This window comes from Phaenicophaeus curvirostris, chromosome 1 (assembly GCF_032191515.1).
Source record: "Phaenicophaeus curvirostris isolate KB17595 chromosome 1, BPBGC_Pcur_1.0, whole genome shotgun sequence".
Lineage (NCBI taxonomy): Eukaryota > Metazoa > Chordata > Aves > Cuculiformes > Cuculidae > Phaenicophaeus > Phaenicophaeus curvirostris.
Genome location: NC_091392.1, coordinates 39,886,850 through 39,903,880, shown reverse-complemented (window position 1 = coordinate 39,903,880; position 17,031 = coordinate 39,886,850). Strand labels below are relative to the sequence as shown.

General features: G+C 41.6%; 1 long non-coding RNA gene across 3 annotated transcripts in view; it reads right to left on the bottom strand.

Moving 5' to 3' along the window:
• The window catches only part of LOC138719216 (uncharacterized), a 69,294-nt gene that overhangs the window by 6,869 nt on the left and 45,394 nt on the right, over positions 1 to 17,031 (bottom strand). For 2 of the 3 annotated variants that reach the window (XR_011337188.1, XR_011337186.1), the window contains exons 2-3: positions 15,143 to 15,201; positions 12,545 to 12,592 (exon numbers count right to left, since the gene is read on the bottom strand). This is a non-coding gene — a long non-coding RNA (uncharacterized lncRNA). The remainder of the gene's footprint in view (positions 1 to 12,544; positions 12,593 to 15,142; positions 15,202 to 17,031) is intronic. The other variant, XR_011337187.1, reaches the window with a different exon arrangement.

The window sequence follows — 17,031 nt, the reverse complement described above, 5'->3', positions numbered from 1 at the left end:
TAGGGTGGTCATTCACAACTCTGCGTACAGTCAATGAAAATACTGAGTGCCTCTTCAAGACAAGTCATCTTAACCTAGCTCGTGATTACCATCAGATTCATTTCTCCCTGGAGGTCAAACTGTCTTTCTTTTTATTGCAAAGGAAGTTCAAGAAGGACAGTTTTTATTTGGATGTTTAATCTTTAAGTCTCTAAAACAGAGGGAGTTTGTTTGATTTGCAAGCAATTATGTAATTCTGAAGTTGCAAAATTACCAAAAAATAAGAGACCAAAACAAACTCACAAATCCAATTACCTGAAATGAGATAACAGAAACCACAACTTCTACATCTGCAACATATGGCAGAGCATATGAGCAGCTATCAGGAGCAGCGGTATGATGGTGGCTCTGGCTTTAGTGTCCAGAGCAGAAACAAGACTGCACCAGGAAAAACCATGTGAAATAAGAACTGATTTTGGAAACATTGATTTTGGAAATCACCTAGACTTGTCATAGCTACATATTATTCAGTACTCGATGATCCTAAAATTAAGTTTTCATAAGCATTTAGGAAAAACCATTCTAGATAACTCATAATACTGGTTAGATCATAATCAAAGATACTGTCCTTTTTTCAAGATATGAAAGATGAGTGATAAGTGTGCTGCCAAGCACCTTTGTTTTTTTTAAATTAGGAATATGGTCCACAGAAAAGGCCTTGACTTTGATTCCAGAGAAATGCCTTACATGATGCATGTTAAGCCCTGAAGGGAGCAATGTAAGCTTCTTTTATATATGAGTCTAGAATGGGGGGGAGGGGGGGAAGGTCAGAACTCCCTAAACACAGCAGACAACCTATCAAAACTCTGCAAAAATTAAATATTTTAGGAACAGAAGGCCCATCTCTTCAAAACAGCTCTTAATTCATTTTAGTGAATCCACTGAGGTGAAAGCTACAACATACTATGTGAGCGAAATCAGCAGTAAAGTTTCCAGCTGAAGATGCCTGAGATGCTTGAGATGAAACATTCTCAAGAACATCCAAAAAAGGAGGGGCAAAGCCAGCTCTCCAAAATTGCTAATCTACTGCTAGCAAGCACTTCTATTATTACATAGTGGATTTTACTGATATTCAGCCATTATTTTTTCTGGAAGACTCAGAACTATTTACTACTCTGATAGTTCCAAATATGAAAGAATGTTAATTAAGTAACAGGTTTCAGCTATATAGTTCTGATTTCAGTCATGAGTGAGTAATTACACAGCTTTATCTGTTGGAAGCCAACTGCTACCTTACAGAAAGATATGGAAGCCTGTTCAAAAATATGTCCATTTTCTCAGCCAATCTGAATACCAGATTTTTTTTTCCAGAATCATAAAAGTTGATTTGAATTATTTTCCTGGGACTGAAAAACAGTGCTGTGGGCAAACAGACTACTAAACATGGTTTAACTTCACAGTAGGAGAGTTATACCCCAACCAGCTTAAGGCTCTTGCAACACTGCATCCAAGCCAATCGTATATTGTTCCTCCCCAAGATTTCCATTGTTCAGAACTTTTTCAATACTTGCAAGACATTCCTTTTTGACATATCTCAAAAACAGTGTTACGATGCATAATTCTGCACTATGATTCAATTTATCCATTTCTAATGAAGAGAGAGATACAAACTTCTAAACAGTGTGTTTTCTCTAGTTATAACCCCGTAATTCTCGAGGCAGCTAGAGATTGTTTAAGGCCATTAGAGCACACGACCCTGGTCAGGTTCCCACACAGTCCTGCTTAATATTCTTTTCTGATTCTGCTGTGAATATGAACATTTTTAAAGGAAATTATATGGGTTTTATTTTCAAGAGAGATGTGGTGATTTTCTGCCACACAAAATATTATCCACAAGATTCAATATAGATTCAGAAGAGAATGTAACTATCATTACAATATCTCTTTTTTTTTCCTTTTCCCATCCCTTCCTTTACCCTTTCTTTCCTCTTCCTCTCTTCTCTGCTCTCCTCAAACTCCTCCAAATCATGCTGTTGCTTTACCTTACTACTGTGATGAATTATGATAGTGTTTTGAGAGTGACTGTCACACAACACATCCACACAAAGTTTTGTCATGTTATTTACTCCATCCAGATGTAAAGTAACCTGGTTTTATGATATCTGAAAGTGGGTTGACTTTAAAGTAAATGAACAACTGATAATGACAGTTGAGGCACAAATATCTCCATCTTTATTGTTCATGCTGATCAGTTAGATAATACTGCTCTGATTACAGGACTATACTAAAAACAATGTAGTTATTTTAAATTACTACTTGTTGCCACACCCCAAAACATACACAAAGCATCTTTGAGCTCTGAAGTCTCTTCTCAGCAAAAACCCTGCAGAACCTCATCATAGATTTCATATGTGGAAAGTGAAGGCAGGAACGATGGACTAAGTAAAACCACTGGACAGGATTCATGTACTAATGGACCACAAAAAAGCTATGAAAATGCAAATTTTTTTTATTATTTTTATATGAAAAGCATAGATTTCAGTCCAACACTTTGCGGACAGACTTCCTCCATCTGCCCTTTATTCAGAGAAAATACTCATTATAATTCAAAAGTAGCAGCTGATCTTCCTTGTCATAATTTCAGGGATAGATACCAGCTCCTCTGAACAGAGCTGGACCACCGTGCATGTTTATTGGTTAGTTTTAATAGTCCCAAGTCATAGTTCTTTTCTATTCTGTCTTATCCATTCTTGTAATTTTTGCTTCTTCAAAGTAATCTTTTACATTCTTCCTCCCTTCCTAGTGCTTCTTACTCTCCCTGATACTGGTTTTATTCACGCACTGACTCTGCTTGTCACTCGCTGTAAATCTTTGGTCCTAATTCTGTCCATGCACCTACTGACTCCGCTGGATCTGAAGCTCTGGCTCTCTGTCCTGCTCCACCTTCTCCCCCTGCATTTCCTTCCTCTCCTCCCTCTAATGATTGCTTTCCCTAAATTCCACTCATTAGAGAGGTCAAGAACAGACAGCGTCACAACCACATGGAAAAGTTTTTCTTCTACTTCCCATTTTAAGATAATCTCTGTTCCAGATGGTTACAAGCATAACCTGGTTGTGAATTGCTAGTGTGCGTTTGCTCTAAAATTAGGCAGCAGAGCGTAAGAGCATTAAATTGCAAAACAGAGAGAGAGACAGCAGAAATTGCTGTGTTGGTTGTCACAGCTGCTCACCACACCTATAATTAGCATTGTCTGACAATTCCCATTCCATGGTGGTTTTTTTAGTTCTAAATACTCTGCCAGATCTCCATCCCCGTAGCTTAAATTTTATAGTTGGACATCCGGTTTAAGAAAGTATCAGTCAAAATGGTGCAACAATTTGTAAGAATTAATCCAAAGGAAAGGCAACTTTCCTCACATTTCAATCACATTTTAAAATGCAGGTAAACTTTTTCTTTGGAAACCTTTATATCCCCTTATTTGGGGACAGAAGTTTGAAGCTTCACAGGGAGTAGTGAGAGGAGAGGAGAGGAGAGGAGAGGAGAGGAGAGGAGAGGAGAGGAGAGGAGAGGAGAGGAGAGGAGAGGAGAGGAGAGGAGAGGAGAGGAGAGGAGAGGAGAGGAGAGGAGAGGAGAGGAGAGGAGAGGAGAGGAGAGGAGAGGAGAGGAGAGGAGAGGAGAGGAGAGGAGAGGAGAGGAGAGGAGAGGAGAGGAGAGGAGAGGAGAGGAGAGGAGAGGAGAGGAGAGGAGAGGAGAGGAGAGGAGAGGAGAGGAGAGGAGAGGAGAGGAGAGGAGAGGAGAGGAGAGGAGAGGAGAGGAGAGGAGAGGAGAGGAGAGGAGAGGAGAGGAGAGGAGAGGAGAGGAGAGGAGAGGAGAGGAGAGGAGAGGAGAGGAGAGGAGAGGAGAGGAGAGGAGAGGAGAGGAGAGGAGAGGAGAGGAGCCTAGGGCAGGAATCTTCAGGACTGAATTTTGGAACTGAGAAGACAAGGTTAGGGTGAACAGGAAAAAGCTGTCTAAGCAAGGCAGAACAATCAAAACCCACTAGGACACGGTCCCCTTCAGAGAATGCATCTCACAATTCTCCTGCTGTAGCAAACACGATGTGGGCTAACTAACACCCTCCACTCTGATGAGGACACACAAGAAGGATGAAAATATATCCAGTTAATCTAAAGGCTTCAAATGGCTTTTATGGGTCATGAGTATCATTGCTAAGTTGATGAAGTCACTTCTTAGTGTTTAAAAATCTAATAAAGTAGGCTTTGTACTATGATGCATTTTCTAATTGCCTTTCAAGGCCTGTGAAGTGACACACAACAAACCTGTCACAGAAAAGAAAAAATCTGAGGCTGCAGAAAATAATTGGGAAATTATGCATGACGCAGTTGCTTGCATTAACTTGTCTTTATCTCCCCTGCACTAAAATGTATTTGCTCTACAATACTTCACTGCAGGAATACATACCATTGGTTTGCAAGGACCCTGTACCTCATTCAATGCACACAAGATCCTACTCAAATAAGTCTTCCAAAACCACTATTGGCTCTTCACCCTTGTTTCTTTTGTTGCAGAAGTTTTAAAGTTTGTGGCAAAGTAGATTTATATCTTCCAGAAGAGAAAGGATCGTTCCACAACGGAACACTTCCAAGAATAAATGGATTCTATATTTATCTCTGCCACAGACTTCCACAAAAGGTACTTTATGGAGATGCATTGTTTCAGGGATATGTATAGCTCCCTGGTACTTGCAAAGAGCATGGTGTCTGTGGTTAATAAATCCCTTGACTGTGTTTTTCAGCCTTGACTGTCATCTTATCCCAAAATACCTCAAATGGAAGCCTGCGTCTCCACTACCCGGAACACATGCCAACCAGAAGACTGGAAATTGAACATGGCTGGACTCATGCCCTGGCTCCCAAAAGTGTGGGAAGGAATCAGAACCTGCAAATCCTTCAGGCCCAGAGCCAGAATCAGTAGCCACCAGTAGCTACACTGAGATCCAGATACTTCTACTGAATAAAAGATTTAATGACAAAGTAAAAGGGAATCCATCGTTTACTTTTATCTGACTCTGACTGTCTGCAAAGTCATAAACAGAAACAAACTACTCTTGGCATTTCCTGCCCCTGAAAACACCTTTAATTCCTCATTTTAATAAAAGTGGACAGTCAATGCACCTGAATGATCCTATAGCAGCAACACACCTTTTTCTCTAAGTGTCAGGGGAATAAGTGCACCAAGAGGCCTTACTGGTGTTGATGAACGTCACCTGGGTCCTCTCTCACCACCCTGCCCACAGACCAGGACCCCATCTCAGCCCTGTCCAGAGCCATCAGTCCTTCTGCTAGCACTACCATACAAGCACCAGCTTCTAGCCCTGTCTCCTGCCTGGACTTCAGATACACAGTATAGCCTTGTCTCCAACCCTGTCTCTGGCCTCATCTTCTTTTGTTCCCAGATGGACACCCTGGATGGAACCCAGACCCGTCTCATTACTCCCCCAGTCTAGGGCAGCAGATGGAGCCTGTTACCAGCACCTTGCTCTCCCCACTATTTCTGGCCCCCAGGGCAAGCAGAGTCCAGTGGCATGAGGTTTAACAAGACCAAATGTCAGGTCCTGCACTTGGGGCACAACAACCCTGTGCAGTGCTACAGACTAGGAGAAGTCTGGCTGGAGAGCTGCCTGGAGGAGAGGGACCTGGGTGTGTTGGTTGACAGCGACTGAACATGAGCCAGCAGTGTGCCCAGGTGGCCAAGAAGGCCAATGGCATCTTGGCTTGTATCAGAAACGGCGTGACCAGCAGGTCCAGGGAGGTTATTCTCCCTCTGTACTCGGCACTGGTGAGGCCGCTCCTTGAATCCTGTGTTCAGTTCTGGGCCCCTCACCACAAGAAGGATGTTGAGGCTCTGGAGCAAGTCCAGAGAAGAGCAACAAAGCTGGTGAAGGGGCTGCAGAACAGGTCTTACGAGGAGCGGCTGAGAGAGCTGGGGTTGTTTAGCCTGGAGAAGGGGAGGCTGAGGGGAGACCTCATTGCTCTCTATAACTACCTGAAAGGAGGTTGTGGAGAGGAGGGTGCTGGCCTCTTCTCCCAAGTGACGGGGGACAGGACAAGAGGGAATGGCCTCAAGCTCTGCCAGGGGAGATTTAGGCTGGACATTAGGAAAAATTTTTCACAGAAAGGGTCACTGGGCACTGGCACAGGCTGCCCAGGGAGGTGGTTGAGTCACCTTCCCTGGAGGTGTTTAAGGGATGGGTGGACGAGGTGCTGAGGGATATGGTTTAGTGTTTGATAGGAATGGTTGGACTCGATGATCCGGTGGGTCTCTTCCAACCTGGTTATTATATGATTTTATGATCAGTTTGGGCACAGCCTGCGCTGAGGTGACCATCAGCTCCAAGCTCCCTGTCCCACAGAGGGAAGCACTAGATAACCTACCTTTGGGTTCACTTATAACACATTTAGTCTCCAGGCAAGAATTGGGACAAGCTGACAAGAAGTCATTCTCCAGAATACCAGATTAGATAGTCACTGCCCAAATCCTGCCTTCTCCGGACAAAGGGTATGCCTTTTGAAATCCTATTTTCTTATTTTTTTGTTTCATAAATGCTGTTCATCTTCTACCAGAATCATCTGGTGACTCAAAATCCATGAGAGTTCATGTTCCTTGTTCATCTCCCACATACCTCCTCTTTTTGAAGAGTATGAGGTACCACTAAAGCACCTTTTGCAAAACGCTTTGGCAGTGTGTCAGGTTTGTCCACCCCCAAACACCTTTTGCTTTCAGAAACTCTAGTTGGACACTAGCACCTATAAAAAGCACTCTCTTGAGTGCCATCTGTCAATGAGTCTTCAGCAAGGCTGAAAAACAAGGGCACTGACAAACACATGTCAAGACAATGCACGTCAGTTTGAGCATTTACAAAAAATGTTCCAGGTTATATAACCAGAGAAGCAGTTCTATATGGTTCTCCAGCCTCTTATACGTCAGCATCCTATCAGAGTTGGCACTCGGTGTTGGCTTTGTGCCTTTTTCCACCAGCCAGCTTTGACGAAGGGGATATCATCTTCCCCTTTGCCAGTTTTAACACCAGAATCAAGATGCTGAGTGGCCACTGCAAGTGCAAACTGTGTGGTGTGATGTAGTTTGAGGTAAGTAGAGACAATGTTTTCCAGGAAAATTGTATCTAAAGCAGGCATAAGCCCTCTGAACCTAAAGCATACGGATTAGGTGATAGGAAAAAAAGCCTGATAACTAGGATGCTGGATGCTCACCCCAGCTCTGCTACTAACATGCTATGTGACCCGGGGTTATTATTGCCCCTGCTCACCTCGTACTTCTACTTCTTAGCTATTCCAGTTAGAAACTTAACACTTTCTCCAGATAGGTTATTTGACAAATCCTGTTGCAATGATGCCCAGCATTTTTTACACAGTATGATCGCCTCCAGTGGCTAGGCACATTCCTGCATGGCAAATTTACATAAGATGTTGCCACACCATGCTAACACACATGGCTTGACGACGGCAGCTGGAAAAGAAGTTGTGTTCTTCCTTGGCAGCAACAGTAATTGCTCCTGACTCTATGCTGGCCAATGGTGCAGGAGGAAATATCTAGGTGTCTGACAGCTGTCAAAATATCTGCTTCTCATCATCTTCAGGATAAAGACAGCAGGCTGGACTTTTTGTGATGTGTATGACTTTGACATAGCTGCAGTACCGCTAGCAGCTTACAGCTGGAGACATCTGCTACAGCTGACAGAGGCAGTACACTTGTAAAGCAGTCCACTGCTGTGGAGGAAGACCTGCTATGTGTCCAGCAGCAGACTGTCCCTGTACCACCCCGTTGGACTTGTGAGACCAGAGCAAACTCGTCTGGGACTAGCCCAAGAGTGCCACTGCAGTCCCATGTGTAACTGTGAAACCATGAAAAAGACAGTCCTCAAAAAGAGGTGGCAAATGTGAGGGAAAGAAGGGAAGGCACAGAGGAAGGCCACTGTAATCCCAGCAGCAGTGTATTATGAGGAGAGGAAGTCTGAAATGCCAGCTAGTGACAGCAGGTAGTTAAGTGACTGAGATAATCACCAAATTCAACTAAAGATCTCTAGTGCCAAACCATTTCCAAAAATCCCATGGGAAGCTCTTGAAAATCTTGCTGAACGTGGTGAGGAAGGCAAGTGTGTATTTCCCTGTCTTTTCTGACTGCAAAGAATTAATGGTTTCATTTTTATTCTTATTCTTAATACTGAATGGACAAGGAAGGAGTCATGAAGCAGAGAGCCATGAAAACTGTCTCTGCAAAAATATTTATCACCCATACCATTTTATGCACTGGCATCATAAGGAGCCATCACTGAGAAAACAGGCAAATCACCAGGTTGGTACTTGCAGGTCCCAAGACCTTTTCTCAGTGAAACTAATTAAGTTAATGAGAGGATATGATATGCAATGACATTTCTCTGGCTGTCACTACATCCAGCAGTTCAGGTTTAGGAGCACAGAGGAGGGATGAAGTTATGGAGAGCAAAGAAAACAGAGTTTTAATCTGAGATTTTAGGCCATATGGTATAAAATAATTTATTCAAAACAGAATGGATAAGTAATTACAGTACCCTATTCCACTGTATTACTTTGCTTTTATTTCAGAATTTCTCTTTCTTGAAGTAGAATTTTTTTTTAAAAAAGCAGTACTTTAATACTTTAATACTCTAGATTTTGTGGACTTACAGCATCTCTTATCTCCTGGTTTGTTTAGAGCCTTTTCATAAAAGCATCAACAATAAAGAGTCAAAAAGAGGAGATGAACCGAGAATTCAACCGCTAGTCCTAAAATAGAAAAGGAAGAGATAGTAGTCTTGTTTCCTGACATGAAAAGTCCCGGGGGGAAAGCGGCAGGCTTAAAAACAAGAAAAAACGTCTTCCTTCCAAGACCTTTTTCAGATTTTCCCCAGTTTTTTCAGACTATAATACCGTCAACATCAAATCATTCTCTTTGGCCCTTTTGCATCAAACCAGCATTTTCTAGCAGAAAAATTCTGTCAAAACATCATGACCAACTTCATTCAGTAACTTCTGTTGTTGTAGAGATCTTCTCAAGGTTATAAATAGAGCATTAGGAATAATACTTTCTCAGCCATGTTTCTCCTTGCCTACACAGCAAAGGAGCTGGTCATATCTCCTCTCCCAAGAGCCTTTGTCTGTGAGGAGGGAAGGGTGGGCCAGCCTGAAGTGAAGATTACAACATTTTCCAGGCAGGTTGAGTGATTTTGTGAGATGCTTAGCCTATTTACAAAAAGTTATTCCTGACTTGATTTTTTTAATTTATTTTCCTTTTCTAGGTAAATGTATCTGGGAATCTCTAGGCTTTGAGTAAACATTTAATAATGTTTTCCTCTGAAGGCAACACACTGTACTCTTTTGTCTTGTGTCTGAATTTTATGCCTTTGCCTTTTTCCCTTGGAAAAAAAACCAAACAAACAACAAAACGAATCTTGCCTTTTTATGCTTTCAGTTTACATGGCCTCTATCTCAGTCTATTTTTAGAGAGCAGGGAACGGTAGACAGCAAATAGCTGTAGATCCCAGGCAGTGCTGTGTCATAATCAGGCTTCAAGGACAGTAATTGAACTCTTTTTACCAGTAGTGCTTTCAGTTTGAGCTTTCAAAGTACAAATCATGCCTGACTAGACTTAGGTATCAAGTTTCTCAGACAATGACATGGTCTTGCCTGTGATTGTACACATGGATGTACACACCTCCTCACACAAATAACAGTAACGGGCTACATCATCCCTGACCTGATAAAACCAATGAAGTAGGGTGTTTTGAGCAGTATCCCTTAGAGGAGTTACTCTGGGGCAAATCTGTTCAGCAGCAGAGAGCACGCTGAAATTCATGGCACGCCCACCTTCTGCTTTCGTTCATAGTAAGAGGCCTTTCTAGAGCTATCTTTATGAATCCAGAGATCCCTTGTTCTATATAGTTCCTCACAGCATTGTTTTCATGATGTTTCTTGGTCATCAGCTCCGAAACCACCTCCTTTCCAGCTGTCCAAGAACTGTCCTCAGTACTTCTTGTTCCAAATTCATCTGGTTCCATTTTTTCTGGTCTACAAATCTTTAACAGTGTGATAAATTCTCCTCTGAGTCAACAGGAAATGGACCCAGAAGTGAAAAGGCCATGGAACATTAGGCCCTCATCCAGTATAAATTCACTTCACTGGTTCAAATGCAATAAAGCATTTTTGATGGATTAATTTTGCACTGGCAGCTTTTATGCCAGATAAAGCATTGCCTGTCTTTGCACAGCCACTGTCAAACCTGAATAAACTCACAAAGCCAATATCCACATCAGAATACATTCAACAGAAATGTGAAAACATGCCCATCTGTCATCTGGCTCAAATTTGTAACACTGGGTGACCCAGGAGGGGTATGTCGGGCAGGAACAGTCATGGTACCAAGGCCTGGTACCATACAGTCCATACAGAAGTGAAGAATTCTCCTTTGGATCACAGGATTATGATTTGGTCTACGGAAAGTGCCATTTGATGGGGCTTCTAGCCAGCACTATGTTTGGTTTGCTTTTCTGCCAAGAGTGAGGGAAGAGCCTACACCTCAGCAATGCAGGCTAACTGGTTGTACCTTGAAGGTTTGGCCTCAACCCTCTGAAGTAAAGCAGTTTCATCACTCTAATGAGGGGTGGCCTGGACCACTCCTTGGTAACAATATTTGAACTCTCCAGAGCACACTATTCACAATGATTAACTGAGTCTGTCATTCCACTTGCAAAGCTATTGATCATAGGTTATCACTCCTCAAATATGTCTTTAGGTTGGACAATTTTTAGCTACCTATGGTTTTATAGCTTCTCAACCTTTGGTCATGCTATGCTTAAGCAGTTCAATAAAAATGACTGCTTCAGCAACAACTGAAGATAGAAAGTAGGGAATAACCAGTGTGCTTTCCAGACTAAAGTGGCTAATAACTGAATAAAATACTTTAATCTGCACACAGAGTGAACCCAGAATGCTCTCACAATGGCCTTATTGAAAAAAAAAAGTTAAATATTAGTTGTGCAGGTCTCAAGTCCCTTTTAAGTAAGGCTAAGGAAGCAAGAAAAAGATGTTGCTCTTTCTAAGGACGATGGGAAATCTCAGACCATAGTTCCATAGCAACAATTTTTTGGCAGAAACAACCCATCCTGGAGCTCTACCTTTGCCTCCCATTGGTCAGACAGGTCCTTCACAGTTGCACTATGAAACACCACTCTTGCATCACTACTTCAGAGACCCTGCCATGAACTCCACAAAGGAGCTAGATTGAGTTAAAAATAAAACAAAGGTTGTTTTTTAACATGGATTAGTTCTTTGATCTGATTCATGACTTCTGTGTTGTCTGATTGAGGAGCTAGTTTCTTGCAGTGCAGGAGAAGGAAAGAGTATGTGGGGGTACTAGAAGAAAGCAAGAACCCCTTTATCTGACTCTGCCTCATACTGTGGAACTGCCTGAGGTCCTAACCTCTAAGAGACCTAACCTATTGAAAAAAAAGACTAACCAACCTCTAGAAAAAAAAAAAAATCAGGCCATCTTGTGATACCTCGATAGGTTTTAACGTGGCATGTTTCTGAAGTACAATGCTGTGTACGTTACCTCAGAAAAAATCCTTCAATTTACAATGATTTGGCAACTGTCTCCTGATTAAGACTGTTACTTTGTAATAAAAAAAAAGAATACTTTGTCCTCTATATTGCAAATACTTATCATGATGTGAGAAATGCCAAGGAAATTGTGTTGAGAAATCAACAGATACTTAGGAGGAGCTTGTACACAATGAAAAAGGGAACAATAAAAATACCTAAGTAAGTTTGTTTCAATAAGTAACAAAACCAAAATACCACAGAGAAACTTGTTGTTCTAGGAAACCAGCATAGCAACCAACATGGTCTTCCGATCATAATATGATCTAGGAAAAACAAATAGGTAAACTGCATGTAGAGTCTTTTCTGAAGTCATCAAAGTACTGGGCAGTAGTTTTTCATCACTCAACAGAGTCATCTGAAGCTTTAAATTCAGCTGTATAATCATTCTGAAAAAGCTCTGTGAACTGTAACTGCTGTCCGCAGCAGATGATAACCTCTGCTGTGGGATATCCTATCTGCAATTTAGGACATGTGTCTAAGGTCAAGGAAAAGAGAAGCTTTTTACCAACCTATCTCTGCAATATCTTCATTGAAGAAATAAATCTGCCTTTAGTTATGTGCACCTGTGCTGAAAAAGGGAGCCAGTAAAATCAGGAAATCAATCATCTGGGGGCTGGAACTAGATGATCTTTAAGGTCCCTTCCAACCCTAACTGTTCTATGATTCTATGATCTTCAGTGTTTCCCAATGAAGAGTAGCTGCTTGTTCAGATCTGTCAGGTTCTGTAGGCCATTAAAAATAATCAGTGAGATGAAAGTGTAAAAGACAGAGCTTGGTCCTTAACAACTCCTGTGCATTAAATCCAACATTCTTGTTTGAACTCCATTCTAGAGTAGCCTCATTAGTATGGTTTGAGTCATTAACTCACCTTGTCAATATTATCAGAAATCCTCTTCTATATCTTGCCAAATATTCCCTGCACGGAGAAAGGAGAAATGTGGCATAGTTATAATAAACCAATTCAGGGATGTGAGTTGCATTCATACCTACACTGATACTTGCTTTTTAGTTTGACTGGCAACCTCTCCTATCAATTCCCTTACTCTATTTCTGAGATTTGGGAATTCTTGTGTCTGCATAGGACTCATCTGATGGGGTACTGAGCCTTGTGGGCAGGCTAATGTAAAATGTATGAACAGTCTTTGAATCTAGGATGAGAAATAGCCTCCCCAGCAGGGTATTGTTCCCAGCCGTCCACAGGCTATCCATGCATTAGCTTCTATGCACCAGTGATCATCTACTCCACTTTTAAAGGGCACACTTGGATACCTAAAAAGAGTATATGGATTCTTATTTAGGCTAGGCACACTCCTACAGCCTAGGATGAACCAGGAGAAAGAAGTAAGGTTCAAACCTGCTGTGCAATTCATCACTTCATGTCTGATATTTTAGGTAGCTGCAAACTGCTTTGCATCTTGCCCTAAGACACCTGCCTTTCCACACATTGTCTCGGAGCTATGGTGTCTAACAGTAACAGTAGGCTGTGAATTCCATCCAGGGAGCCAGGACTCTGCAAGGTAAGTGCCACTTTGACAATGCTGAAGTGCCCCTGTAGATTTAGCCATTGCTGTCTAACCAGTGCCAGAAATAAATAACTATTCATTTCAGCTGGCAGAGCTGCAGTAATAAATCCACAACTTATCTTTCTGTTACTTGTGTCAGGCAGTCCACTGCTTACAACTACCCTCTATGCTCCCTCCTGGCCAGATCTGTTATTTGTTCTCTCTTGATACCAAGGCATTTGCAAGTCATATTCTTCAGTGTCATAAACTTCCCTACTGATTAAATCAATAGCATGATATTCCAACTTGTATGACTGACAAAATGGGACTTTGGAAAACTACTGTCTTTTTTTTTTTCCCCATGGGGAAAGAAAGTTGGTCCTTTAGTCCAGCTTTGTGGTTATTGGACAAAAAAATTATCATTACAAAGCAAAAATTGCTATTCAAAGAAAAGTATTTTGAGTAAGGATATTAATTTTCCTACTGTGTAACCTTCCACACTACCACTAAATGGAAATAAAAGCCAATCTATGCAGTCCAAAAATTAAATAACCTTGCAGAAATAAAATACAATGTTACTGTACATTTGATAAATAAAGGAAATAGTTCAAGGCTGGCCTCAAAAGACACATGAGAAAATCATTTAGTGGTTTTTATCCACATTTGGTAAGCAAACAATTTCCCCCCATTTGCAAAAAGCACACAGCAATAAGATAATGAGACCAGCCATGCTTACAGTATAAGCCTGTGTCAAGCTCTACGCCTGCATATGATAAAGACAGCCACATGAAAGGCATCAAATGGCTGATGATAGAGACTTAAACCTGCTAAATCACATGGCAAAGATAAATTAGAACTATCTGCCACCTGCATCAGATGGTGAAGGAGGCAGGAACACAATGCTCTGGATGCCAATTAGTGGCATAATGGAGCCAGTATCTCATGTTCTAGTATGTCGAATTCCAGCAGTGCCACTGAGATCAGAACAGAAGTCACAGCAAGGTCACTGCAATCTGTCAGCAGGACAGTTTCAGCCAAGCACCGCATCCTAATCCCTGTCTGTTAAGAATCTAGTGGAGGAGAAATGCCTGTAGTTAAAGTGCTCTAAAAGCAATATCCTCCAAGGACATCACACTGGAAGCAGAATAGTGCTACATGAGATAGTGAAACACAGTTGATTTTAACTGTTAAATGAGCATCTTTTTTTGATACAGAAATGTGCTGAAGTCTATTCACAGAAACAGCAAGGACAGCAGTGTGACAGGGACTCATTACAATACCAACACCTTCAAACTGCACACCACCTCCCCAGTTCCAGCTTGGAAATGCTACCTCTGCATAGAAAGGTGACTATGCCCATACTCACCCCTTTGATAACTCACCTCAACGAGTTAGTCAGTTTAAGATATAGTAACTGTAGCAAAAGAGTGCTACATAAATTATTTATCTTTCCAGCATCACTTGTCAGGCAGAGAAATAATGTACTTGCTGCACAAGGCATGAGGCGCAAAGCAAAAACCCTTAACTTTTGCCAGTCCCTGAGGAAATTAATCAGAGCTTATCCACATGTACTAGCCTACTTTTCTACAGCATGGTCACTCTTGCAATGTCAGCATGCTTCTGTCATGTTCCATGCCTGCCCTGAGGCTGTACGTAGCCACATCAAGCAATACAGCTGCCAGAGCAAAGAAGGTGAAGAATACAATTTCTTTGACACACTCAGAGCACCTGGAAAGTAAGACAAAGTCATATGTTTGGGCTGCTGTATGGTGCACTGAGGTTGTTGCTTTGTATGTGGACATGATCCTAATGTGCATGTTACAAAAATAAGCATTGTTTCTTTTCCACTTGCACTGAAAATTTTTGACGCTTAAAAAGTAACTCCCCTGATTTGGTAAAAGTATTTGCAAATATAATAGAAAGAAAGACCCACTCCTAGGGATCAGAAGACACATTAGTCTCACCTTTGTTCTGTGTTGAGGTCCACCGGCTCCTGTTGTTTGCTTGTTCTGCTGTTAATGCCCTGTGTGTTGAGAATTATTCTTAGAGGGACTTAACCTCAGGGAAGAAATGTGGAGTTAAATTTAACTTCTAATTATTCAAAACAGTTGTTGAAGTAAAGGAGGTGGATAGGCCAGACAGGAGAAGACAGTGGTTATGCTGTGTTCTTTTCAGACTACTGCAACCTTCCATTCAGGTAAGGTTTCACATTGCAGCTGGCCAGATCTTAGAGTCAAAATCTTATTGCTACAAAGGTTGGGCTGCCTCCTCCGCCATTCCTTTCTGTGCATTCCTGCCCCATCCCTGGCATGGCTTGGCAGCTCATCTGAGCTGATCTGGCTTACTAACTGCTCAGAAAACTATTCACTTGCTCACGTTGAGGTTTTTGTGTGTTCCGTGAGCTGAACTGTCCCTCCAAGAGCAAGAGGACTGCTGGAAAAGAAGAAGGGGAGAATTGTGCTGCTGGTGACCAGAGAAATAGTAGGAAGAGAGAAAGAGAGGGAGAAATGAGAGAAGCAAGATTTTTCATGTGACAGTTACCTTTAGATCTGCTGTGTTATACCATAAGACTTCACCCTCCCATACTACGGTGGAAGGAAAAAAACCAAAACTTTATTTACAATGTATGAGGTGACACCTTCTATTTGTATCACAGAAATCTTTCTCTATCCTTGCACTACAAGAGCTCAAGCAATTAATTGACAAGAAAGGGACTGCAAACCACAGAGGCTCAAAAGAGATGTTTTCTTACTAGGGAGTTACTGACTGGAAGTCTTAGCAAGTGAAACATTCTTTCTTATTCCTCTCCAGAATGAAATCAAATGAGTTAGGCAATGGTCTGGTGCATGATACCCTACAGGTTGTCTAAATAGATAAGTGGTTTCAACATTCAAACACTTAGCAATTTAGATTTGACTAAGAGGTGGACACAACATTTATGTCTGCATACAAATGCTTCTCATTTTGAAAAATTCACCCGCTATGAAGTGCTAAATTTCCTCCTCTTTGTCCACTATTCAACTATTTTGAAGTGCATGAATGAAAAAGGGATCCCAGAACATAATAGAGGGAAGTGGCATCTACAAACTTAGCAGAGCCACTCTACAAACTTAGAACTACAACTGTAGTCACACAGGAAACCTACCTACCGAACAATAAATTGTGTTTTCTTCCCTCTCATAACTGAACTAAACATTCTGAACATTGATTGGGATGAAAGAAAAAGAAAATGGGAAATCCATTGGCAAATAAGCAATGGTGCTATCCAAAGGTGAGCTTTCAAGCTGAAGCACACCCTTTATGTTTCAAACCATCCTTTGAAACAAGAATAGAGACAACTGTCTCCATCTTCCTGTCCTGACACACTGAGTCCTAATCTGTGCTACTTATATTCTATATGTGACACACATCTTGTAGATCATAGTTGACCTTTTTTCCAGGGCAAGGTAAGGCCACTTATATTCCTGCTTCTGTGCTCTTTGTCCATTCGTTGTCTGACTGGTCTTTGCAGATGACATGTTCAACATGGATACCTTTGCCCTTGTCCCATATTCCCATGGATGTCAGTGTGCAGCCTTTTTAATCACTGCACTTTTTACCACTGCATTTCCATCCACTACCCCTTTATCAGCCCCTTTATCTCTTCTCTATACTGATCTTCAGATCCTCCAACCTCTGGTCAAACATTGGCACCTTGATGTTCAGTGTTCCTCCTTCATCATTAAAGTATCAGGTTTTGCTCCCTTCAGCTCAGACTGACAGCAGGCATCTGTTACATTCCTGCTGTCAAGCAACCAGTATAAAAACATTTGGGTTTCTGAAGGCCCACTGCTCTGCTGCTTAAAATGTAGAG